We start from the raw sequence: 25,911 nt of genomic DNA on the forward strand, positions 1-25,911 counted from the left end.
ACTATCTGTAAATTTAGAAAATTAACTGTCACTAAGAAAAGAAAATGAAAGGATAGTGTGGGACCACATGCACTGGAGCAGCCAGAGCTTTAAATCTCAGCAGTAATATTGGGAGCAAAGAGCAACAGACTTTGATCCCCAGAGACAGACTCCCACCAAAACCTACACACCACCAGTGTTTGTTTTCCATTCCTATAGGATGTCAGTAGACATGGCAGTAGAGAAGGAACAGCCAGAGCTATGTAGGAAATACCTTCAAAAATAAATCTCTTCAGGTGTTATATTAGTTGACATAGCGGTTCCAGTCATATCAATGTCATAAACGAGATCTATTGCAGTAAATGGATAGGGTGGTAAAACTGGCAACGATGTACAAATCCAAGAATTCCTATATGTGGATTTATGAATGGTTTAAGCCCGACTGCGGCTCAGCACACTGCCGTTAAATGCTTGAAGGTGGTGTGGCATTTTTTTTTTTAAATATACAGCAAGGGTTGTTTAATAATGGTAGTTTTAATGCAATACATTGGGCGTGTCATAGCTTAAGGTGTATTGCTTACCAAGTCTTTTACCGCATGTAGTACCTGGCAGTGTGTTGCAGGCTAGTAGTGTGATCTACAGCCAAATATCAATCAGACAAGTTACAGTTTGATCAAATGAAATTGAAAACACCCTATGAAAGAGTAGTAAAACGAAGCGTTTATGAGCTGAGTAATAATGTATACGTATATAAATAGTTCCTTGACAGCATTGGATTGTTGTTCATACAACACTTTTCTTTTTCCACTTTTCTATTGAAAATAACCAGCAGAAACAAGAAACTAATTTATTCATTGCTTTGCTATGAGAAGTGCAGTTCTTTTTAATGGCCGGTTTGATGGATGGCCCAGTCCTCTCTGAGTACTTTCGCACAAAAGGTGGAGGGTGGAGAAGAAAACCATGAAGCAATGGCTAAGAAGAAAACCAGGAAAGAGGGAGAGACAGGGGAGGCATAATGTAGGAGTGAAGAGGAAGCGGACATGGAAATGTAACTGTAAGAAGTCATGGAAGGCTGAAAAGAGAGCTTCATTTATAAATGCATCCAGTCAATTCCACCATGGGGGCACGCAGCAGCCTGAGCACTAAGAGACTCCCAGCTAAGGAGTGTACATTTCTATGGCAGAAGGGGGCAGTCCAAGGGGGAATAACGGGTATATGAGTCCTCTTTCCAAAATCCAGATTCCTAGAAAAACTCAATGGTCATTCATTTTCCTCCTCCTCTTCCTCCTCCCCTGATGCTCCGGGCCCTCACTCATTCAGCCAAGGAAATGATCAATGACTGATGTTTAAGTAAAGGCAGAGGCAGGTCCAATCTTCTACACATGCAACTATGGCGTCACTATGGAAACTGCATAACCACAACTCACTCACTGGGGTCTGATGGAGGTATAAGTGAAGTGCACAGTACGGGAAACCACAGAGCAAACACGCCACTTTTGTTATTGTTAATCTTTATTGTTGTTGTCAAGTCTTTACTGATCACACCGCATTGTATAGATATTTACAAAAATGTTTGGGGACGCTTGACAAAAAAGAAAAAGAAAAACTGGGACGCAATCTGCGATAGGGTCACTGTTACAGTATGTCTCTTATGGACACAATCACATTTGATAAGTTAGATAATTTTCCTAGACCGTATCCTCATTTTCCATAAGTAAGATACTCTTCCATATTTTTCCACATTAGTATCCATTTATGATTATGAATGAAAGCTTGTCAAAGAAATTCCATCACTTCATTTTCCACGCTGGTTGCTTCTACTGAAACGTTCCAGACGAGCGCATGTCATTACGTCTGCCTAATCCCACATTAGTCTCCATTACCGAGACAAGGCTTAATGATTTCACTATCTCCAAAAATTAGGCCACAGACAGACAGACAGTATGAATCATGATTTGTTTTGCTTAGAATTGATATCATGATTCTCTGCCACGATTGTTTTGACCGGGACAAAACAAATTGGCAGTACCAAACATAGATTTTTTTTTGACACCTTTAGCACACTGCACATCCCCACAAGCCTATAAACAGAGGGTTTGACGAAGAGAAGGGAGAGCATTGCAGTGCTTTGGGACACTTTAACCCTATTTTATGCAGTCTAAATAAACTCACAGAAGCAAGTAGTAGAGTTTGTGATGCTATTGGCTCACAAAATTAAAAGGAGAATCAAAGTCATTAAAAAAAATATATATTAAAAATTTTATTTTTTAAATAGAAGTTATTTAAAAATTAAATCGTGAACGGGTTAAGAGACACAGAAGAGACGCGCACACACACACACACACACACCACACACACACACACCAACACACACCCACACACACACACACACACACACACACACACCCAACACACACACACACACACACACACACACCACACACCACACACACACACACACACACACACACAACACACCACCACACACACACATTTCAGTTCTTGCACAGTTCCACCCCTCAGAACTTCTTCCCAAGCCATTTAATGCATGCAGGACTTTAAGGTGCGAGTAATGTATGTCTTATAAAGTATTGTATAGCCTATAATGTCCGCTACATATGACACATTTTATTGGGTGATATACTGGTTAACAGTTCCTGCTGAAGGGCTCCAGCATCCAGCATTACAGAATGAATGGAATGAAATCTAAACATAAATCAGCTCATGGGGTCACTCTATAAGGCAAGACTCCAGCTTTGGGAATTGGGCCTGTGCACGCTCACACATCCTGTACAAACACACACACACACACTACTAAGTCCAAGGATGGATATTCTGTAGAAAAGAAAAGTCTTGCCAGATATATTGTGGCTTTTACTGCTGTTGGCTTGTGTTCCACTTAATGCCCTTCACTTTTACACACACTGTATATCACTCTCCTGCTTCTCAGCTCACTGCTAATACAGCGGGCCAGAGAGCCTTTGGGTCACTGTAGAAGCCCTGACTGTCACCAGGCAGAGCAAGTAGAGTGCAGGATCACATCTAGAGTAGAGCTGTATCCTTTTTGACTGTCACAGGCTTACATCTACACATCTGAATGCTACATGCAAATGCTGTATATTTAACACCAGAACACCAACATATTGTTCATATACCACATTAAACTAGAGCTGAGTTTGATTTGCCATTTTCCAATCCAGATTTCTATCAATTATTTTTACTGTTAATTGTCAAATGTAAAAAAAAATTTAATAATTGTTTTAGTCTATAAAAGATACAAGATTGAATCAAACTTTCCATAACCGTTTTACAGAGCCCAAGGTGATGTTTTCAGTTTATTATGGTGTAAAAAAAGAGAAAAACAGCAATTCCTCAAATTTGAGAATCTGCAACCAGAGAATGTTTGGCTTTTTGCTTGATAAATGAACAATTTATTCTAAAACATTGCTGCTAAAAGTTTCTGTGAACTGATTAATTGTCTTACTTCGATATGCATGTTTTCTATCAAAGTGATGTTCTGTAAATTTCACCAAAGAGGGTCTCAAATGTTAGACACATGCTGCAATTCCAGAACTTTGCCTGTAAAAACAGTTCAAATCAGCAAAGTTTTTGTTAATATTACAAAAAATTTAATCAAAGAATAAGTAAACAGCATTACGAATCTGATAGATGCCAGATTTCAGTAGTTGCTAAACAGCAGAATTACAGACACATTTGGGTTAGTCCCAATCAAGTACTGAGGTTTGATACCCCCCCCAAAAAGCCATGCAAGTGGGAACACTAGCATATAAATATACACACGGTAACACACACTACCCTATACATTGAGCTGTGTGGCACATTAGGGCTCTCTGTAAATTGGTAAAACAGATGGAAGCCCCATGATGTATGCAGTTTATATTCTCATAAACCTCGCCACTAATTCATGTATATGGACCAAGCAGGGACCACAACAGTAGTGAATGTTTGAAGGCTTGGTGGCACATCCAGAGGGACGGCAGCTGACTGATCCTGAGAGTAGACCTGAGTCATCCAGCTGAGCAAACACAGGAGGCTGGAGTCCAGACTCTTTCAATAAGGTTGAGCTCTGAGCTAACACATGGACTAATGCGTTCTGGGAGGGCAGGGATTGGCAAGTTGTCTTAAAATGCACAATCCTGATGGTGTGCAGGGACTACAACACCCAAAGGGAAAATACTACTGAATGTAGAAAAATCACACTTGGATGAAGGATGAAGTCTGGACAAATTATTCAGCTCCATTAATGACAGAATATTTGAAAACATTTCCTAGCATTTTAAAAGTTTTTTTTCCTTCAAATAACATGTGATGGTATTCAAGAAAATACTATTTGTTTTGTGAGCCATCATGCCACACAATCTTTCTACAAATGCAAAAATGTCCATCTGAACAATAATGCAAGTAAACTCAGGCTGAAAAAACCCAACCTTAATACCAAGGGTTAGTACTATAGCTCCACACATGCATAATGGCAGACCCCACTTTTATGCCATCATGGTCTTATTAGGACCCGTTTGTCTGTTCTGGGATACATGTAAGATACAGTCAAATTTACGCCTTAGTTTGGAGCTTCCTCCTGTGGCTGCAAGGCATGGTTGGTTAGTTATGAAAAACATCTCATCTTCCAGATGAGAAAGAGCTGTGACACAGGTCTCATATTAGATCATCTGTTTATGAAAGTTCTGCCAATAATCTGAGCTCAGAATGATTGCCAGTCTTCTCCTACAGATGATCAGCGCAGTGGATCAGAGACCAAAAATGTTGTCAGTGACCAATGTCTGCCAGTGTGCCAGTGCCAGTGCTTCAGCTGTCCCATGCTCTAGTAGTGCAGATATCTGACAAAGCATCTGGAATTATCACACCCAAATGCCAGAATATTTTCCTTGTTTAATAAAAAAAATAAGCCCTCAAGGCTGAAAAGGAAACCTAATGACATGTAAAGTATGGGGTATTTCTTTTGCAGTGTAGGCAGCCTTGAGGGTGAAGTGAAAACTGCTGACGAGTGATAGAGTGTAATCATCACCAGGGCAGGACAATTAGACTGGAGGCATTATTTAATTCATTGTTTATTAACTGTTGTCTGTACAGCAAGTCTGTCTTTAATATAGAAATCCCACTGCTTATGTATATTACCTTTTGTCTTTGCGTTGATTGCATACTACTGTATGACAGTGACTGTTACATCGCATACAAGTTAGTCTGGGTCAACGGAAGTACATTTCCAGGATAATTCCCTGACATCTGTCCCTAATGTCCCTCACCTTCTGCTCTCTGTGTGTTGCCGTACTCAAAATACTTTCTTTTGGGGAAACAACTTAGCGTTAGCAAGCTACACGCTGATAATGGCAAGTTTTGAGGAACATTTTGGCCGTGCAACAAGGCAGGCCTGCTTGGTTCTTTTGGGGAATGATTGTAAAGATGTACGCCATTTACTTTCTAACTGGGACATTTTGTGGTACACAGTACACACAAAGATACACTGGTAAGCAGATTGGTTGAAAAAAAATGCAAACAACCCAGAGCGTTTTGTTCTCCTATTCTAGAATGTATCTGTGATGTAGTCAGACCTTACTCAACTGCGCTGTGGAGATAGGACTGCCAATGCGTGACTACATACAAGTAAGTTCAGACTCACAGCTAAACCTCTCTTTATAGACAGTTTCTCCCTGTCGTGTGCAAAGTGAGGAAAGATTTAGTCCCATAAGAAATCTCGGAATCTCCTTGGTAGCATATAAGCCATAAAATACAGAGGCAAAAATCTCTGGCATCCGCTTTTCAAAGGGGCCATAAGGGAGTCTTGACTTTCTCTTGGTTACATAAACAATGGAGCTTTAATGTCCCAATGCCTTTAACAGTAGAGCTACTGCCTGGCCACGAAGATTGTTCCCTCCCCTCCTTCTTTGCACAAACTGACCCTAAAGGCCAGACTGGCTTAGTAAAACTGCTTCCTGAAATGACCAAGAACCAAAAGTCCTAAAAGGTTTCCAAGTACAAATTCATCAATTCAGTAACAGTGGATGATGTGAAATATAAATATCCCTACATTGATGTATTATAAAGTTGCAAGACAAACTAAATCACAGTAGAGGAAAATTAGCAGAATTAACGTTAACAGAAAAAGCTAAGTAAAGGATTTACAAGAGAATAAAATACAAAAGCAATACGGAGCATGAGAGAGGCAGGACATTGCCATTCACATTTGAACATTCCCAGTGTGAGAAAAGACAACACCAGCTCTTGTTAAATTTGTTGACATCTTTCAGGCAACTCGTTCTTTTTAACAAGACCAAAAATTTGGATCCGTCACAAAAATTAGTTTTTTTATTTGAGCGCAAAAAGGAAAAGTGAGCATTTCCCTACTTGAGAGCCAGCAGGCATTTCATTAGAAGTGATAGTACATATGCCAATGCGTGTGTGTGTGTGTGTGTGTTTACACAGCTGGAAGTAGAGAGTGAAATCACTTCAACTGCCGGGGGTTCCTGGGGTGTCTGCTGTGATCCCATTAAAAGGCAGACAGGGTTTGGCACCCTCTCCAGAAAACAAGAGGCCTTACCAAAATATCCCTGCATTAGAGCTCAAGAAGCAGGCCAAGTCCCTACAAACCCCTGTTGAATATACTTAAGGGGCAAATGGCTCCCTCTCTAAACTCCTGATAGCTGATTGCTCTGGCAGGGTTCAGGTGGATCTGCTGTGGCCTCAAGCCCAGTTTCCACTTCATTCAAGTTTCCACTCAGACCCAGACTTGCCTCCACACCTCACTCTTGTCTCTCTTGCTCTCACTCTAACCCGCCCTCTTCACATCCTCGTCTTCAGGCCTAGTCCAAAAGCCAAAAACACTCACGTCAAAATTGTTGAAACCTTCATATCAGTAGGGGTTTAAGTATCTATCTATCTATCTATCTATCTATCTGTCTGACTGTCTATGCTGATTTCTCTCTGTCCTCCCTCTATTCCTCCTTTTCTACTTCCCACTATCGACCTGTACTGTAGTTGCCGATGGAGCTTCCTGTAAGATGAGATTCATCCATGAGGGGATATCACGTTGAGCATAGCTGTGATGGAGCTCTAACCAAACTCAACAACCCCATTCCTTGACTTATACATCTTAACAACAGCTCAGAGATCCAAATTTACACTATCGATCCCCAGGCAACCTCAGCAGCGTCCCGCTCCGCCTGCCTGCATGCCTGCCTGCATGCCTGCTTGCCTGTTCTAGGAAAACTTACTGGCCACGCTGTGATACTGCTGGGGATTGACAAGCCTCCAGGGCACACTCACTTCTCTAAACAAGGCCTTTTTCACATTACACACACGCTTAGACAAGCATGCTCACCCCCAGTCGCACTGTACACACAAGCACATAGTCTCCAAAAAATCCATATATCAAAACACACAAGCTTAAGCCTTGCTAAGCAGTAGGCAAAGCATGAGACCAAGCATGCTGCTCACTAATCTTCGGAGGCCTGTACTACAAAGCAAGATTTGGCGGTAACTTCGGGTTCAACCCAGGGCTTTCTGTATCACGATGGTGGATCACTTGTTTCTGGGTTAAATCGCATTGGTAACTGATGCTGAACACCTAACCTGGTCGGCAGCAGGTCATGTTGGAGATAAGAGATCATCCGATGTAAAAGCACCACCTACTGACCAATCACATACTCCATTGATAACGACGTCACCGTTCATAAATGATCCGCAGCTCGGTGCACGGATAGAGTGAGAGTGAGAGAGAGAGAGAGAGAGAGAGAGAGAGAGAGAGAGAGAGAGAGAGAGAGAGAGAGAGAGAGAGAGAGAGAGATGCACTCATAAAAGTTAAAACATTCAGAGACCGTCAACCCCATTAACATTCCCCGATGGGTATTTTTCATGAAAGATAGAGTGAAGGGGAGTGAAGGAGCATGCTGGGGTCCAGCAGGGCCTGTAATGTGGATCAAAGCGGCAGAAAATGGACTAAGTGTCTGTTTCATTAGCCTGCTGTTCCAGCCCTGCTCTGTTTACAGGCCTGATTGAGCTTCAGTGAAAGCACATCACTGGCTGTTCACTTATCGTTTGTGCACTGTCCAGACCAATAAAACTCTTATCCATACATAAACAAGCTGCCAGATCCTGCAGGGAAAAACAGTGGCGTGGCACACAGAGTGAAGCACACTTGCATGTAATTATAGCAAAGACCAAGCAATTAAAATCACAGTATCAAACTCACACACAGTGGGAGGTGGGGAGGATTGTGGATTAAAATGATAACCGCATGTTAACCACAACCAGACAGACACATTAGAGAATGTGTGTGAGTATGTATAGGGTTATATATGCAGCATTTATGTTAGATTCAATATTTGATTGCAAAACATAAGCTAAATTTTACCTGTGTGGCCTTTGGTCTTTGGAAAATCAGTTGAGACGAGGGTCAAAAGTGGGGCTGTAGGACATAAAAGAAAAAAAATGTGTTATGCAGATGTAGCCAGACGCTGCCAATAAACTGGGTCATCCTTGGGTCATTTACACAAATCTACAGTACCAATTTCAACAGCTTTAAAATAAAATTTTCCTCATCAATTACTGATGTAAAAGCAAACAGAGCTTTTATTGCACTAAGCAGATAATGCACACTGGTCTTTATAGAAAACTGCAAAGATCAGTGAGACCAAATCTTTTCTTACAATGATAAAACCTCAATTCTCCTAAGCTGATCTTTTAGCCCAAATGGTCTACTATCACTCTAGACAAGCAGAGGGATGGAATCTTTAGCAGTCATAAACATTTGACAGGATTTTGTAGCAGAGATAAACATGTTTAAATGTGGCATATTAATGTGGAAACTGTGATGATTTAGGACAGGACTGAGCAAGAACAGTCATCATAAAATAGTAGAGTAAATCTTTCTTGTTCCAGTGGGCCAATTTGCTTTGCAGCCAGTAGACTTAGACACACTAAACAAACAAATAAATCCAACAAGTAGCATCAATTAATTTGAGCAATCAAGAACACGTTTTAATTTGTAAGGCAAACATATCTAGTAAAAAACTGGGTAGGTGCGTAGCAATGGGCAAATATGGTCAAAAATATAATCGTTGAAGCATTGAGGTGCAAGAATTCAAAATCATATGTTTTAAAAGTGTACCTAATGTGGAGTACCTATGCTTATAGTTCTCTTGAAATAACCTAAAGTGGACTAAAAAGTGGACCAATAGAAAAGAGACAGTTCTTTTTGCGTTGACATTGTCAGGTTTCTTGAAAGAGGACTCAGTTCTCTGTCTGTTCCACGTCAGCTCTGATGGGGCCTCGGGCTAAAATACATACAGAAATACAAAAGGCAAAACAAACCTGAAGCGTGTTGTGTTCACGCATGGTTTGTTTCAGAGGGGTCTAAGTCCCTTTGGAGTGCTCACATAAGCCCACAAATTGCTAACCAATATGGCTGAGTTCTTTTGAAACAACAAACAAACCAAAGTTATGTTTAACTTTAGTGTTACTCAACAAAATGCATAGTGTGTATCTTTTAGGTATATAAAATTGTGTTGTGTTCCTTACTTATAAAATATTTCCAAAGCCAAAGTATTTTAAATCTAGCATTGTTTACATCTATGTTTACTAGCTTGCAGTCTTTTTCTCCAATGCTAAGCTGGCACATAGCATCTTACCGTATCTTTCCAATCCTGTAATCCAATGTGGAAAATCTGTCAGCCAGTATCATCAATCAGTAACAATCAAGTCAGTGGAGCTGTTACCTCTGCCAAACATGTTGCTATTTGGTGCGGGTATGGCAAGCTATGGCATGCCAACAAATGAATTACAGAATCATGACAGCACATTGATATGTGCCCACCCTAATTAAACTACTGTGCTGCCAACAGCTGCATTTTGCGAGACCTGCAGGCTGGCCGGTCCCATGCGGACCTCTATTTTTAAAATACACGAATTCTTGAATTACATCAATCATAAGCTGCAACAGACCTACAGTACTTTGCAACATGTTAACAATGACACAATCTACACTCAAAGTGTGGACATGATTTATTCTATTTTGAACTACAATTACATCTTCCATTTGGAGGGAAATAAAAAACCCGCAAGGCTTTGATAATTAAGCCATGTACCCCAAACACCTCTACACATTCAATTTCAACAAGATCTATGGTAAGTGAATACAACAATGCAATCAACTATAGAGAGGGTAAACCGCATGACACGTGCCTGAACTTATCCTCTGGTAAATATCCCTCAAATATAATGAGCACACACGTACACTCTACAGATGCAAATAAAACATACAAACACACGCCAGTGCCAGACGGACCCTGTGCAGGCCTGTTTTGAAAGGCAAATGAGTGTTGGAGATGAGGATGTGTGTGAAAGAATGGGCCTGCTCAGAAGCCACTGTGCATGAAGCCTTGGAACGAAAACACGGAACAAGTAATTGAATGAAAAACATTCTCTTGCTGGATCAAGACAGTTTTCTGGCACAGTAGTAAAAGCATGAGGTCGGTACAGGCTTTAGTTTTTTGCTGCCCTCATTGTGTTTGCAGCACTTATTTGGTTAGCCCCTTTGAGTACTCGATCTGCATCCTCCCTATGCCAAGGCATGTATAATGTCATGAACCTGTGTTCTACTGTTTACAAAAAGTATAAATCAGATCTAATAGAGGGTGAAAAAGACCTGTTTCCAGGAGTGAGAGAGACAGAGAGAGATTGGCAGAGTGGTTGGCTGCTACTCTCCCTCTCCAGTGTTGCAGGTCTCCTGCCAAGATGGACGAGTGCTGTGCTCCTGGTTTCAGAATTTTATCACAACCACACATCCACACACAAACACACAGCCAGTCTTCTCTCTGCATGGCTTCTCAACCCACACCCTGACACTATTACTGTCATTCACACTTACATAAACCAAAGGCAGACATGAGGAATGAGCCAGTGGCATGCTGATAAGCATTGCAACAAGAGGTGCAGCAGTTTCATGCACACAAACAAAAATAAATGGTAATGTGTACGCTAGGCAAAGGCTCACATAGTCTACGTAATTTACGATGCATGGCCACAGAGAAAGAAACCATATGTGTCAACAAGCTCTTAGTTTTACTTGCTTTTTGCAAGCTGGCTGCCATAATCAACAGAACATATCTCATTCTACTGACTCCCTGGGAAAGTTTTAATTATCTCTTAGAGGAAACTAAATAGCAGCCCATTACCTTAGTTGTATGGGAATAGTATCGTTTGGGATAGAGAACTCTGACCTCTGTTTGCATCTTTCACAGTTTCTTCACATGTGATTTGTTTAACTGAGAGGCCCAAATCTTTGATCTTGAAATTCTCTTGGCCGTCTATGTAGGCATAACAATGTGGGAAGTTTTTGACTGACATCCTGTCTTTGATGTTAGATGAAGAAGGAGAACTACAGTATAAATGGCGACAGGACCAATAACAATGAGAGTAAAAATTAAGTAATATGACTGGATAGAAAACATTTTTCCAGTAACAAATAAAAATACTGTTACAATCTTAAATTAATGGAGAAAAAAATACACAAAGTGTATATTGTGTTTGGTGTTATACCTATGATATATATCAGTATAAACATTGTAATCTATTTTCTACTGATAGCTTGCTGGTACATGTGATGATATCGGCAAAATTGGCATAAGTTTCCTGATTCCTAGTTTTTACAGGAAATGGGGCATCTCCTGTACATTTATGTATTTATGCTCGCTTATGCAAAGAAAAATCAACTGACTTAGAGTAACAAAGAAATAAATGACTTTATTGCACATAAAAAAATATTTAAGGATATAAACACACAGAGGTGGTTGTGGTCTATTTGCATATGTTTTGTTAATGTTACGTGTTGTGATCTATTTGCGTGTGTTTTTATTATTGTTGTGCGTTGTGGGTTATTTGCGTGCGTTTTCTTATTGTTGCGTGATGTGATTGATTTTGCATTCATTTTATTAAGTTGCAGTGCAGTGGCCTCTCAGGACGACCATATTATACGGATCAAGTGACATAGTCTGTTGTTATGCACAAAATAGGCAAGTGACACTGCTAGAAATCCACTTTTCATCACCTGACTGTTAGCTGAGTGTAAACGCACACAGATAAAATATTGCACCCAGTAAACCACTTTACTGAGTTATCTAAATCAGTTACACACAAGAGTTTAGCTCCTCACACACAGCCACAAACATGCAAGATTATCAGCGTGGTTCACACTTCCATACACACTTGAATAAAATAAATATTTACTGAGAATGGGACGATGGAGGGTTTTAATGAAATAAAAGAAATAGAGAGAAGAAATAAGTGAATGGTTTTGGCTTGGAGTTTTCGGGCTTAAGTTTAGTCATGTGTCCTGTGAAGCCAGACACCCTTCTGATGGTTGGTTTTAGACAGAAAGGTAATTTGAGAGTGCGGATTTAGAGGAGCAATGAAAAGCAGACCGTACCTCACTTGCTCAGTGAGGTACGGGTACTTTTTTCTGGCACACACAGTTCCTCTTTTCTTCCGTTACTATTGTCCTATCTCTCTTTTGTGCACACAAATACACAAAACCATGTATCATCCCGACAGCAGGTTTAGGTTCTGATACAAAAGTAACAACACACAGGTAGTGTCATCAGGGTACACTCTATGAGCCAAGGTCTTACACAAGGGAAAACAGTGTGTGCACAACCCGAAACCTTAAAATACACTTCAAAGCCATTCAGGGAGTTGGGTTTCAGTTTTGTCCTGTACATATGGAGTGTTGACCTGAACAGGAGCCATGATAAAAATCAAATCCTCTTCAAGGGATCCCAAGGTTTGACTTACGATGATAACTAGATGATCTCAGTCCTTGCTGAACTTGCTGAAACCATGACTAAACCAGCATGACATATAGTCATTCCTGTTTCCAATTAGGTCAGGGTCCAGCTTTTTCCAGAATTATTATCCATCTGAGTAAAAGACCCTGGTGTACTGCAGTCCCACCTGCATCAAGAGCACACGTTCCAAGACCTAGTAGTGACCCAGAAGTCGTTAACATTGCTTCATTGCACAGCTAACATGCAAGTATTTTGTTAAAGTGCTCATATTATGCTTTTTTGGCTTTTTCTCTTTCCTTTATTGTGTTATATATCTTTTTTGTGCGTGTAATAGGTTTACAAAATGAAAAAGCCCAAAGTCCACCCCAAAGGCACTTTCCATCTCCAACAGAAAACACTGTTCACAAACTGCTCCAAACAACTCTATTGTAGTCCAGCCTTTACTTATGTGACGGCCGTCCATCATTTTGTAACACACGTTATAATACTCGCCTAGCTGCTAGCGTGGCACGCCCTCATACTCTGCTTCTGACTGGCTGGTTGTTAGAACAATGATCTTAATATGTATAACAAAAGAAACCTATTATAACTGCAACTTTAACACTATTCATTTGACAGAAAGCCCATAATACAATTCTTCCAAATACTCTATTAAGTATGATAAGGAGCCTTTTTATTCACCGTCGGGTTAAAATAAGTTTTCACAAAGGTTATTTGGTCTGTGCTTTGCTGCAGGGTTATCAGACCATGCTGATTTATCCAACAGTAGAGGTGATGTTTTTACATTATTTGACATTATTAAAGGCTGTTTAAAAATCTTATTCACGTGAGGACTCAAATGAAGTGCTTTTAAGCAAACATTTCCCATACAATGCTTCTAGGCTCATGCTTTTGAGCTTCCTTCATTCAGCTGCAATCCAGATGATAACTTCAACATTCTTTATGTCCTCCAGCGACATGGTTATCATGTTTGATCAGATCACAAAATTGGCATGATGTGCAAGTCAAAACAAATATCTAAAGCAATCCTCGTTTGATATACAGCAGATTCAAGCACACAGAGTCTTTTAACAGATATCCAGTCTTATGAACTGTTTTTGTGTACGGTGAATCTGCAGGAAGCATTAAGATCCTAAATCAAGATCATGTTGTTATCCCAACTGACGTCCCACTTGAAACCAGGAGCCATGAAAGCCTGAGGCCAAATCACACTTCTGCAGGAACAAAAACATTGCAGCAGTCTGAACAGAAACACAAACACAAAAAACAGCCACACCACAACCTATGCTATCATATATCCTTCCACCAGCAGAATCAGAGAGGCCAGGAACCTACACTGCACCAAACCACAAGTCCCTTAGGAATCCTGGGCAGAATGAATGAAAAACCAGACAAATTCAACACTACATTTGACCTGCCTGTGATTGAAGCTTACATATGTACAATTACACAAATGTAAATTTGAATAAAAAAAGAGTTGTGGACATAGAAGTCTATGATCTCATTCTAAAATTCTTACTAGTAGTGCTACTTACAAATAAATCATTAGGCTGTGGACTTGCGGTCCAAACCAGCTAGCCCATTGATTTATAGAGAGCGGAGCAGTTGCATCACATTTTTGTTGGACCACAGCACTCTTTGGCAAGTGAGCCCACTATTCCACCCCACATTGGCAAACACCCACTCACCCGACATCCTTCTCTAACCCCTTTGCAGGCCCCCTCCTAGCTACTGGACACAATGACTTACCCCTGCCAAGTCACAACTGTTTGTCAGGCACCGAAACATAAAAAACAACCCTAAAAGTGGAGGCTCCTTTTTGGTTACAAGTCGTTCTGCCAAGACATTTAGGTTTGTCTACAATAACACATTAAAGCCCTATGAGACAGGAATGCCTGTTTTTATTCCGCCTACAGGAGGAGTATTCAATGGAAAGTGGAGGAGAAGAAAAAGTTTTGGTTAGAGTACATTGCAAATGTGCTCAAGTGGTTATTTGCTGCATGAAGAGTGCGTTCTGGAACTGGACAGAGGCATGTACTGTATCTCTGAGGAAGCTGAAGACATTTGGTATCGTGGTCAGATTGGACCCAGAGCCAGCGTTAAGAGTGTGCCTCGTGTCTCAAACAATGCTTTTGAGTTACAGTGCATTGTTTGAGGTTTGGGCATATGGTCGAGTAGAGGTCTAGTGCACAGCGTGAACTCGACTTTCTGTGTCTCTTCATTTAAATCTCTGCAGTCCCAACAAAAGAAAATGGTGGCTCTGAAGTCAAATCATTGTTGTATGTATGTGTATTATTCTTGTGATATGTTACACTGTGACATGTTTCCAAGTCCTACAGCCAAAATCGAAATTCAAATCTGCTTTGGTTCTAACCAATAGGGGACATCAGCAGGACTTCACATCGACATCTACAGTATAGCCTGTGTATAGCTTGTGTCATATGAAGTCGGTCAAAGATTTACTACCAGAGTGCCTGGTTAAAGGACTTTTTGTGAATCAAGAATACTGTATTCCCTGGATTATCATCAGCATGTGAACCACTCAGAAAAGGCTTCACTCTGGTTAGACTAGGATGTCCTAATTTTAACAGGATGTCTGACCGACACTGTCATGGATTTTCTGAAAAAATAGTTTTTTGTCTAAACTGCCTGTATTTCCCAGAGGAGACTCGAGGAAAATTATACAAATAGGCACCAGAGTTAGTAGGTTTACTCTGCAGTGCAAACACCCACTAAACCGGTGTGGAGCATAAAAGTGAGCACTGGAGTATGTAAAAAGTGAACACACACACAGTATAGTGTAAGACTGGAATTGTTGTTGAGTCATACCACTCATATTTGACACTGACAGAAAGTTTTATGCCACCTACTGTAAAATTTATACATTTCTTCCATGTTGTGTAATAAACGTAGAAGCAGCTGGAACACAAAATATAAAGTTTCAGCATCAATGGCAATTCCAGTGACAGCTAGGAGCCTGCCGCATGCGCCTGCCGTTGGGGTGGGGGCTTAGTGAAAGAGTCTAGTAAAACAACATTCTCCAGCTATACTAATTGGCATACCTTCACATGAGCTGGAATGCTATGATAACATCCACCTCCATTCTTGGAGGACGCCTTGATCTTGCGGGCGTTTACTGGGTCAGGGGACCTTGATGTGGATGAAAGCAAGGTAGAAGGGCTTCATTATAGATATACAGAGCGGGGGATGGTCTCTCACTCTTGGACAGACACATGGTATTTGGATATGATGGGGGATGCTGATGCATCTAGCAATGGTATTGTGATGCACTGGGGGATAGAGGGAGGCTTTGGCTAAAATGTCTGTCATTTAGGGGCCTCTGCTGTTGGGTAGCTGTCACGCCCCATGCACAGTTGGATGCTATGAGGCCGGGGGACTGGTAAGGAAGTGTGGTGGGTTTTAGGACAAAGTGGAGCCCTGTCTCTGCAGGGATGGTTACAGAGACATGGGATTGATGGGGTGGTGATGAGAGATGGAGATGTCAGGGAACAGACACCCATTCAGAGTGGAACCAGTAAGTGAGGCCTACTGGGGAACTCTGGGGCCCATCATCAACTCCACTCTCTGGCCAGGGCTGGGGAGGATAACTTGGGGGAGGGAAGAATAAAGAAAAAGGGGGTGACTGTCCAGTAGGGTTCACACACATCACCCCACTATGGTTTTATTATTCTGGAGTGTGACCTGAGGCAGCTGCCCCAGCATCTACAGAGCCTACAGTATGTGTCCATGCAAGGCGCCGTGAATCAATTACTTCTCTATGCTACCTAAGTAAAAAAACAACGTCATAGTGTATCATGCAAGTAAATTGTGGAGAAGAAATAACATCCTTTGTTTGAAGGGCATGACATTTAGGTTCAGCGCTCCATCGCAGGGCCTCCCAGATATTTCAGAGAGCAGACACACAGAAATATGAGACTGATAAGAATCAGTCAGCTAAGGTCATACTAAGTACTCTGAGGAACAATGTAGGTGATATCCATATACAAATGCAAGTAGGGATGCATTAAACCTTTTGTTTCTCTCTATTCCAATGCCTCAACTCTATGCATTAAAGATTTTTCTTATCACCCAATACTACTTTTGCAACTCTCTTTTAAGCAACGTACTGTACATACCACCACTTTTAAGTCGTGAATGTAAGTTGTTTATGTTTGCATGCACTGTATTTAAGATTATTTGAAAATATTCTCACTTAGGAGAGATTTTCAGGTGTTTATTTGTGGCGGCCTCCCCAGGCTGCCGCAGACAGACAGAGAGGTGGATGGATGAATCGGCTATTGTTTGGGGTGCATGTGGCATATACGTCAAGGGACAGAGTAACAAGAGACAGACCCTCTCCACATCCCCACCAGGGAGCTGAGCCAGAGAAACTCTAGTCATGTTCAAATAAATTCTTTCCTGTCCAAATTGACACCCTTCCGTTGCCATGGTGTGGCTTTGGGTTAGTTTACAGTAATTTGGAGTCTGGGTGGCACGGGAATGTGGTGAGGGACAGAGGCTTATGGTGCACTTAAGATGACTTACGTGCTCAAATTATGGGGTGGGATTCCAACACTTATCTCACTTTTATCTTCTCACATATACAGAGGCGGTTTACCTGCTGCTAGAAAGAAGCAAGCAATTATTTAAAATGGGTTATATATGAATCGTCAACAAAGCCATACTCCTGCTGTGTTGAAAAAGTTCTTAACTCTCATAAGAAAATTTCAGACCTATTGATCCATATTTCATTATAAAAGTCAATGTTATTTTTTGTTTGTTAAAACGGCTCAGATTGAATGTTTTGAATGACATTTCATACAGTACCATTTAGTTGGATTAAAGGGGGAACAAAAATGACCTTCTTCAAGGTAGGGCTAACTGAAGGTGCTAACCTTAAACATACTACTTTCTGTTTAAAATCAACCAGATCCTATTTGGAGCTGCCTCGAAGCTGGGCAAAACCCATTCCCAGCCAAAGCATCTGCTCTTAATAAAAATCAATAATTAATCTCACCAAACCAAAAACATCCAGCGGTGTGTGTAAAGTTTGCATCAGCTATAGTATAGACTGCCCCACAGCAGGACTGAACGTTCACATGCTTATGAAAGGTTTTAATCAGTTTTAGCCAAATTCAATGATGGACCTACATGTGGTACGGTCTTCATTTTCAACAGATAGATCTAATAAACGCTTTTCATGTACACTGGCAAGACAGACACATGGTGTTCATAAGTGACATAATGTAATGCTCTCCTTGCTAAAAGGTAAAGGAATCCCCACTGCACATATATATTAAATACACACATGGATATATGCACACATCCACATAGCATCTCGCTTACGCTCACTGTCTTTGTTTCCTTGTCTCTTCCACACTTTCCTTCTGTTATATAATCATAATCTATATTGTCAGCACTCTTTCCGAATTCCGGTTTTAATGTAAAAACCTGCACTTGATTGGGCGATGAAGCAAGCCTGAAATATAGCTCCTTTTTAAGTCAGCATCAATCAATCCTGTTATAGGACCTATGAGCACAGTTTCACTACGACTTACACGCATATATTAAGCAGGAAGCAGTGTCCCCTTTATGTAGCTAGGCAGAAAGTAAGGGTGTGGAGGTCGGGGTGGTGGATGGGCGTGTAGCACGTCTGACTTTCAGGCAGGACACCAGTCCCAAACGTGCAATAAATATCCACCTTTTGATTAAGCATAACCAGGCATAACAGTAACCAAGTGTTGTAATTGCCTTACCCTATCCATACCTTAAATTGCTATAGTTGCCATGTGCAGACAAAATAGAAAGTGTGAATTTAAGACAACTACACTCATAACTGTACATGGTTTAAAACACAAGAAAAAGGAGAGATATTAAATTGCTAAGCAAGGTACTGTAGTGCAGAATTGATCAAGCTTTTTTGTCATCAATGTGTTTTTTATTTTCTTAAAGAGAATCTCCAAGATCTCAAGATGATTTAAAGCAATACAGCATCATGCATCACTTGCATCAAGCACTGACAGAAAACAGACAACATCCTTAGTTTGCTAGCTCCTTTACCTTATTATAAGCACCAACCCACTGTGAAATAGTTCTCTCGCTCGCGCTATTCATTCCAGCCACTGAAAGCTACATGGTAATTACATCAAGAAGTGTTCAGCCATTGTATATGTGTAAGTGTATGGGGAGGTCGCCAGCATAGAGCCAGCATCTTTTTGGCTGCGGTTAGGCCTGCTAACACTACACGTTTAGTGGGATATGATAATTGGAGGTCATTCAGGAGCATGGCAGATGGTGGACATGGTACTATAGTTCTTAACACATCTGACAGTGTAGAGGACACCTGACTCCAAAAATTCTCTTGTAAATAGATGAAGAAAACAGGGAGTACAAAACAGATACCAAACTCTTGGTTTGACCCCCCCCCCCCCCCCCTTATTTAAAATACTGTGAAAAGTGTGAGTATTCCAAGGTATGCCAGGGGTCATCAACTACATTTTTCCAAGGACCAGAACTTTCCGTAGCAGACACTCCAAGGGCCGGACTTTCAAATAAAAGAAACTAACATGTATTTATCCCTAATATGCCAATTCTTGTTTGATATTTTCACTTTTTACGAAATTCATGCTGTATTTTTGTATCAGTGTGAGCAAACTCCTAAAAAATATGTGGGAGATGTCCATAATGACAACTGGCTCTTTAAAACCATCTCAGATTAAGAGTCAGTTCACTGAGGAGTGATGGTTAAATTATAATAATAATAATGTATACTTTATAAAGACTGTGATTACTGAAACGTTGCTGTAGTAAACTGTCACTGTCAAAGAGCCTGAAGCAAAAAGTTGTGGAAAACCCAAGCTTCAAGTGAATGAACTGTAAGCAGTCTACTCGTTTGTAATTAAACAATGCTGTTGCAAACAAATTCAACCTGCATTATCTTTAAGAATGTAGAATGATGATGGCGTCATTCACATGCTTATTAGGTAGACACACGCATTAGTTTTGGTCTTAATATACATCCATAGATTTACCGCTCCAGTGGAGAGGATGGTGTATTTGGCCAGCAGTAAAGTATACAAGAACTTGTCCAAACTGCAAGATTTGTGGCAAACTTAGATATACAGTTAGTCTACAAACCAGCTTTTGTTTTAGCTTGTGCTTGAAGCTGCATGACATTTTGTCTGGTTTCCCTTGGTGTCCAGTTAAGTGAGACTTAACGTTAGATCCGCAATACCAAAACTAAGTGGAATGTGAATAAAAACGCAATCACAGTAGGGTGGGTTTGCACTCTCCCTGTGGAATGATATCTGCTGTGAATGGTCAAAAAGCTAAATACCAGAATGCATTTACTTCTTCACAATTTTGTTGTTATTATTATTATTATTATTATTATTATTATTATTATTATTATTATTATCTGCGGGCCAGACTGAAAGCTTTGGCGGGCCGTCAGTTGACAGCCGCTGCCATATGGCCTCATGGAGGACCTTAACTGAGGATACAGAAAGAAAGAGAACCTAGGCAGGTTATATGTAGTTTGGACCAAGCTTTTCTCTCTAGTATAGATGTATTCAGATTGACTTATGCAGTGGTTATGTTTTCCAGTAACATATTATTGGGAAAATTAAAGCAGTTCAACTTCACGCTCTGAAACACTATGTAGCAGGGGAACAAGCAGAGGCCAGCTATGCTTCAGTCTGCTGCTAACCCCAAACTGTTTCCAATGTCTGGAAGCAGGCTCCCAATGGAAGTGTTCTCCAGATGACAACTTCTAGTCGACAATCCAAACCCTCCTCGATCTCCAACTGTGAAACGCTGCTGAGGTCTGCAACACCGACCACTGGGGTCCCTATTGGCTGTAATGAGGCACAAGGTTGAATCTCATACGTTTATAAAGGAGGCCTATTATCATTATTACGATTGCTTATTTCCATTTGTAGCTGACCTAGCCATGACCGCTTACAACTGATTATTACAATAAATCTCTGCAGAAACAGAACGCAGAGCAGTTAGTTTCTTTATGGCCACTGGTCCTCTTTCCAAGGCTGATCACCACATAGAACAAGACATCAAATGTGCAGTGAGTGCAAGGTCGGTACACTTCATCTTTCTATTTGAAAGACAGAAAAACATCTCAAGTCAATAAAACACTGAAGTAATGAAGTGTGGAGTTCACAGTGTGCCAGTGGAACAATCCAGCCTTGCACTGTGTAACAACAAGGCCGGGTTAGGTCTACAACAGTTAACGATGCTGGAACATAAAGCTGGACCACTTGATATATGCTAGCAGGAAGAAATACACAGTGCTAACTGGCTGCTGGGAGATGAAGTGATGAAGGAGCAAGCCTGTTGTTTTTGTGCCTGTAGTCTTGAAGAGAACGAATATAATCCGAACACGTGGAAACTTGCTATTTTACTTCATTCTCCTTCAGCGTCCTTTGTGTATAACCTCAAAGCTTAATGTACACTACACAGAGATCCAAGTGGAGACACCCAAATTCCAAGGTGGCAGCACTAAACCAACCATGCAGACAATCTTCAAACACACGCAGGGTGTCATAAGGTCATTTCCATACAGTTCTACAGGGGACTGTAGAACTGTATCTCTGTGATCTCATACAGTCTTTGATACATATGTTTAGGTCATTTTTTTTTAGATTTGCTAGTTTCTGGACTCAACATCACAAAATTAAAAAACGTATCAAAAATAAACTTCAAGTGCAGCAACACAATTCTTTCTCACTCTCAATCGACCACTGTCTGACATGAAACTAATCATTTTTGACTTGTGGCAAAGTGAGGATAGCACTGGCTAGTGTGTGGTAAGCGCAGGGGGAGGTTAGCAAAGATATAGGCCAGTAAAACAGCTGACATTATTAAAACAGTTTTAATGGATCACAAAAAAACGAAAGAAAAACACTTGACCTGGCCTTGGAGATGATTTATAACTCCTCTGTTCTCCTCTACTCTGCTGGAGGACTAAACCAAAAAGACACAAGGCTGAAAGTAGACGCAGCAAGCTTTGAGCAGATTTGAATTTTTGCACACGGTTTGAGTTAATGACAATGTGTGTATCATTTTTATCTAGAGCCATTGGCTGAGTCTTTTGTTTTGGTGGGTGGGAGTCAATGGCTGGCTCTATTGCTCCATGTAGGATCTGGCTCTGTTTACCTAGTCCTGATGGAGTCCAGATGGGCTTCCTATGACTCTCCTCTCTTTAACAGGCTTGCTGAGTCTGGACCACTGAATCCAGCAGCTGGGCATAGTTTGGAGGACCGTCTCTGGATGGACAAGGAAGAACCCAGATGGTTCTTAATTTGAAAGCAAGAGACAGTTGATGTTCCATCATGGAAAACCTGGATATCAATTGTAGTGTGAAGTTCAGCTAGGGATGAAAAGCTATAATCCACGACAGGAAGTGACTAAATGAACTGGACTTTATCCCTCTGTTATATTGGTAGAGAACTGCACCTCGGTTCTATTATTAATGCAAAGGACAGAAGTGATATCTTAAATTCATAACATAATCCTAAATTGAAACCTATTTTCACATACCCTAAAGTGGCCTTTCCTTTTAGGACTACACACAACTTCTTGTGGGCCAGGTTTCACACTCTTTATGGTTAGCCTCATAAGGAAACCAGGCCTTCCTCTCCTCCACAAAGAAGACAGGGGGCTTCAGGGAAAAATAAGACCCTGGGCATAATGCATAGATAGTCTCCAGCCCAGTTTCTCTCTATGGAAAAGCACTCCTAATCCTTCAGGGTAATAGCTTCCATGTGCAGAGCCCCGATACTCCAAACAAAAACTGTAATAACATGGGAAAGGATTCATGTTATTGCACTGCATGTTATAATCTTCAAAGACTGACATTTCAGCTTGTCTGAGAGATGCACCTCTGATGACTGCTGAGGATTTAATGTCAGGTCTGTTTAGATATGTCACCAAAGGCCCCTCATCACTGTCTCTCTCTCTCATACACATACACATGTCACAATCACACATACTGTATGAGCAAAGTAAAGCACAGTACGCAAAATATATGGTAAGCCATCACAACCTTAAAACACATGCATAAATCAAACATCCACCTCAGTAAATGTACATTTCGCTCATGGGAACTGCCTTCAATATGCATGTACCAACATATAATTTTAGTTATTCTAAATCAATACTGACACAAGGTACAATCCGACAAAAAAAAGGTACTTACCGTACATATCTTCACTTAACTGACCTTAGAGGTAAAGTCAGTACATAAACCCAATTCGGTGTGAAACGAATACCTGTGATTACAAGCTAAAAGCTGGAATGGATGGAATGGATCATTTGGGACAGTCATGATGGAATTGAAACGCATCCAAATCAAATGAAAACACACCCTGACTTTGATACTACAAGTCCTCATTTTCCACCACACCTATAACTTTGCCACAGGCTGTTACTGTTGCTAATAAACGTTACTAACTATTGATACTAGAGATGGAACACACATTTATGAACATATGCTTACATCAATTGTGTACACAGAGCAGCGACTGTGCAAACAGGTACACATACAGAACAGAAAGTTAACCGCGGGCACATCAAACTATCTCGGCCTTGAAACCCGAGATTGTTGGTCATGTTCCATGCAGTCAGTGGGGAGACATGTGCAAGGTAAACACCTACAAATATGCACAACCATGTGTGCTCTATTAAATATCTCTGATTGCACTCCGCTGCTTCCTCAATAAATGGGCCCTACGGACACCCCTCTGCTCAGTATGATTTCTCCCCACATGCACCACCCACAACGACAAAGATGATTCTGACAGTAATCTAGATTACACTGCCCTGAGGCAGGTTAGTGCGTGGAACAGCCTCCAAACATACTGTATACTGAGGCTCAACAACAGGATCCTTGACAACTGTGCAGTTTGGGTCCTTCCTCCACTTTTACTTACGGCTGGAAATGTTTGTGACACCACTGATGCTAATTAATAAAGAACTTTTTTTTTTAAAGCAAAAGTTGAACCTCTGGGTTTATCTTGGGCCTAGGGACACTTGAATGCAGTCTCAGTTTGGATCTGTATCATCCAAGAGGATTGGAGGCAGACAGTTGTTGTTTATTGCATTCATGTGGCGACAGATGCTGCATTTATTTGTGTGTGTGCGCTAAATATATACATGTGCATAGTAAATATGTCACACGTGTTCTGACCCCACATTTAATGAGCATGTTATTAATTTATGACAGAAATGGGGATCACGATGACAACAACGACCTCTTTAACCCCATCGAGGTCCTTACATGTGGCAGCACTTTTCGGCACATCCAGACATGCTTGATGCCTTTATTGCATCTATTAAAAAGATGTTATTGTTTTAAGACCAACCAAGAGTAAGAACTGGCATGAGTTGATAGTATGTGCGCTTGATGGGGGCAACGTTACAGATGCTTAACTAATCTGTAACCATCATAACAAAAGACACCTTTTTTGTTGTCACTTCATTTTCCTGAAAATATGGCCTCAGACTGCAGTCCACTGTCCAGTCAAACCCACATCTGTGACAGCATAAGCTCAGCATAGCTCCAATGTAGTTGGTCTCCTTCACCAGTCGTAAAGTCGAAGTGACAGTCTTAGACCGAGTCATGCCCAAGACTGAAGGAAGAAACAAAACCAGTAAATACAATTTAAAAGGCATACCACTATTCAATTGCATGCATTGACATGTATATGCCTCAGCATTTGAGCCAGTTGGAGAAAAGAGGAAAGGGGTGCTGACACTTTCCATGAGCCCCCTTCATTACTTAACACCCAAGTGCCGAGACATCTACCTCAAGCTCAATAGACTGGCCTGCAGAAGAGACCTGAGGGGCTGCCCAGTACATTATATGCATGACACGTAAATTAATATCCGCCCTTAATGCTTAAAAGTTATATGAGCAAATACAGTCTGTAATGTTTAGCCCCATAGTGGAAGAAGGAGAAATGGACTCTGGAGTTCTCCACCTGGTGACTTGATTTATTTCTTCAGCCGTCACAAGGAATTGCAGCATTGCCAGAATGAGTTATTGAAAAATAATAGAAAATAAACAAAACATGAAAACTAAATACTAACTATTGAAATTACTATCACCAACTAATATCAAACAAAATAATAAAAAGGCTAAATCGGGCCCGGACTGTTGGGCCCTAGCAACTGCACTCTTACTGGCCAAAGTGGTTCTCCTCCAGAGGAGCCTCAGCCTCCTTCCTTTATAGCAGAAGCCCCTCCTACAAGACAAACCAAAGTTAATTGGAAATCAATCAAACCCTATTGTGTTACTTCAGCATTCCCAAACCTTTATGGCTACATGACTACACGCTCTATCAACGATAACATCAAAATGAAATGTTACATGCTGAACAAGTTCTCACAACAAAACTCTAGACATTCTGTACACCCCTCTGGACTGGCTGACACTTGGGCCATTCCAGATCTTCCCCTCTATAAATGACTCCAGAATCTATCACTTCCTGTTTGCCAATCCAACCCCTGCTTGCAATGAGAACAGGTGAATGAAACTAAAATAAATAACTTGAACTGAATTATGTATGTGTTGCCTTTATCCAAACATGATTCCTAGCCATTTGACAAGTACTGAAATAAAATGACAAACCCATTGCTACTGCTCACACTAACCATTCCCATTTACTTGACATACAAAGGTTAGCTTAGCATGATACCACATGCTACCCCAGATTTACATGAAGGCATGGGCTAGCCCCATGACACAGTCCTTCAGTCAACAGTAGTCGTTCTCACATAAAATGTCCTTGTTGAATCTTTGGTCTATTTCTCTTTTCTTTCCATTTCCCTTGCTCTGCATCACATTTTTTTTAAATCACCTGGCATGAATCTGCTCCAAATATTTACTTAAGTGATTGTTCATTCCAAAATATGACAGATGACAAAAAATACTGCGCTCACTCACCCACCCACCTTCAGCGTTATGGCATGGATATGTCTGCACTGGCAGGTATGGATCCCTTGCGGCTACCTCTAACTCTTACATAACCCACTGTCATTATGCTCCAGGAATATTTTGTTTAAGAATGCTGCGAGCCATTGGACTACTGTAGTTGTGGAA

The 25,911-nt window shown here is 40.8% G+C and overlaps 1 long non-coding RNA gene across 1 annotated transcript in view; it reads right to left on the minus strand.

The window, feature by feature from the left end:
- The window catches only part of LOC116694045 (uncharacterized), a 105,552-nt gene that overhangs the window by 64,558 nt on the left and 15,083 nt on the right, over positions 1 to 25,911 (minus strand). Inside the window, exon 2 of the long non-coding RNA XR_004333062.1 lies at positions 8,366 to 8,419. This is a non-coding gene — a long non-coding RNA (uncharacterized LOC116694045). The remainder of the gene's footprint in view (positions 1 to 8,365; positions 8,420 to 25,911) is intronic.

Source organism: Etheostoma spectabile, chromosome 8, assembly GCF_008692095.1.
Source record: "Etheostoma spectabile isolate EspeVRDwgs_2016 chromosome 8, UIUC_Espe_1.0, whole genome shotgun sequence".
NCBI classification, from domain to species: domain Eukaryota; kingdom Metazoa; phylum Chordata; class Actinopteri; order Perciformes; family Percidae; genus Etheostoma; species Etheostoma spectabile.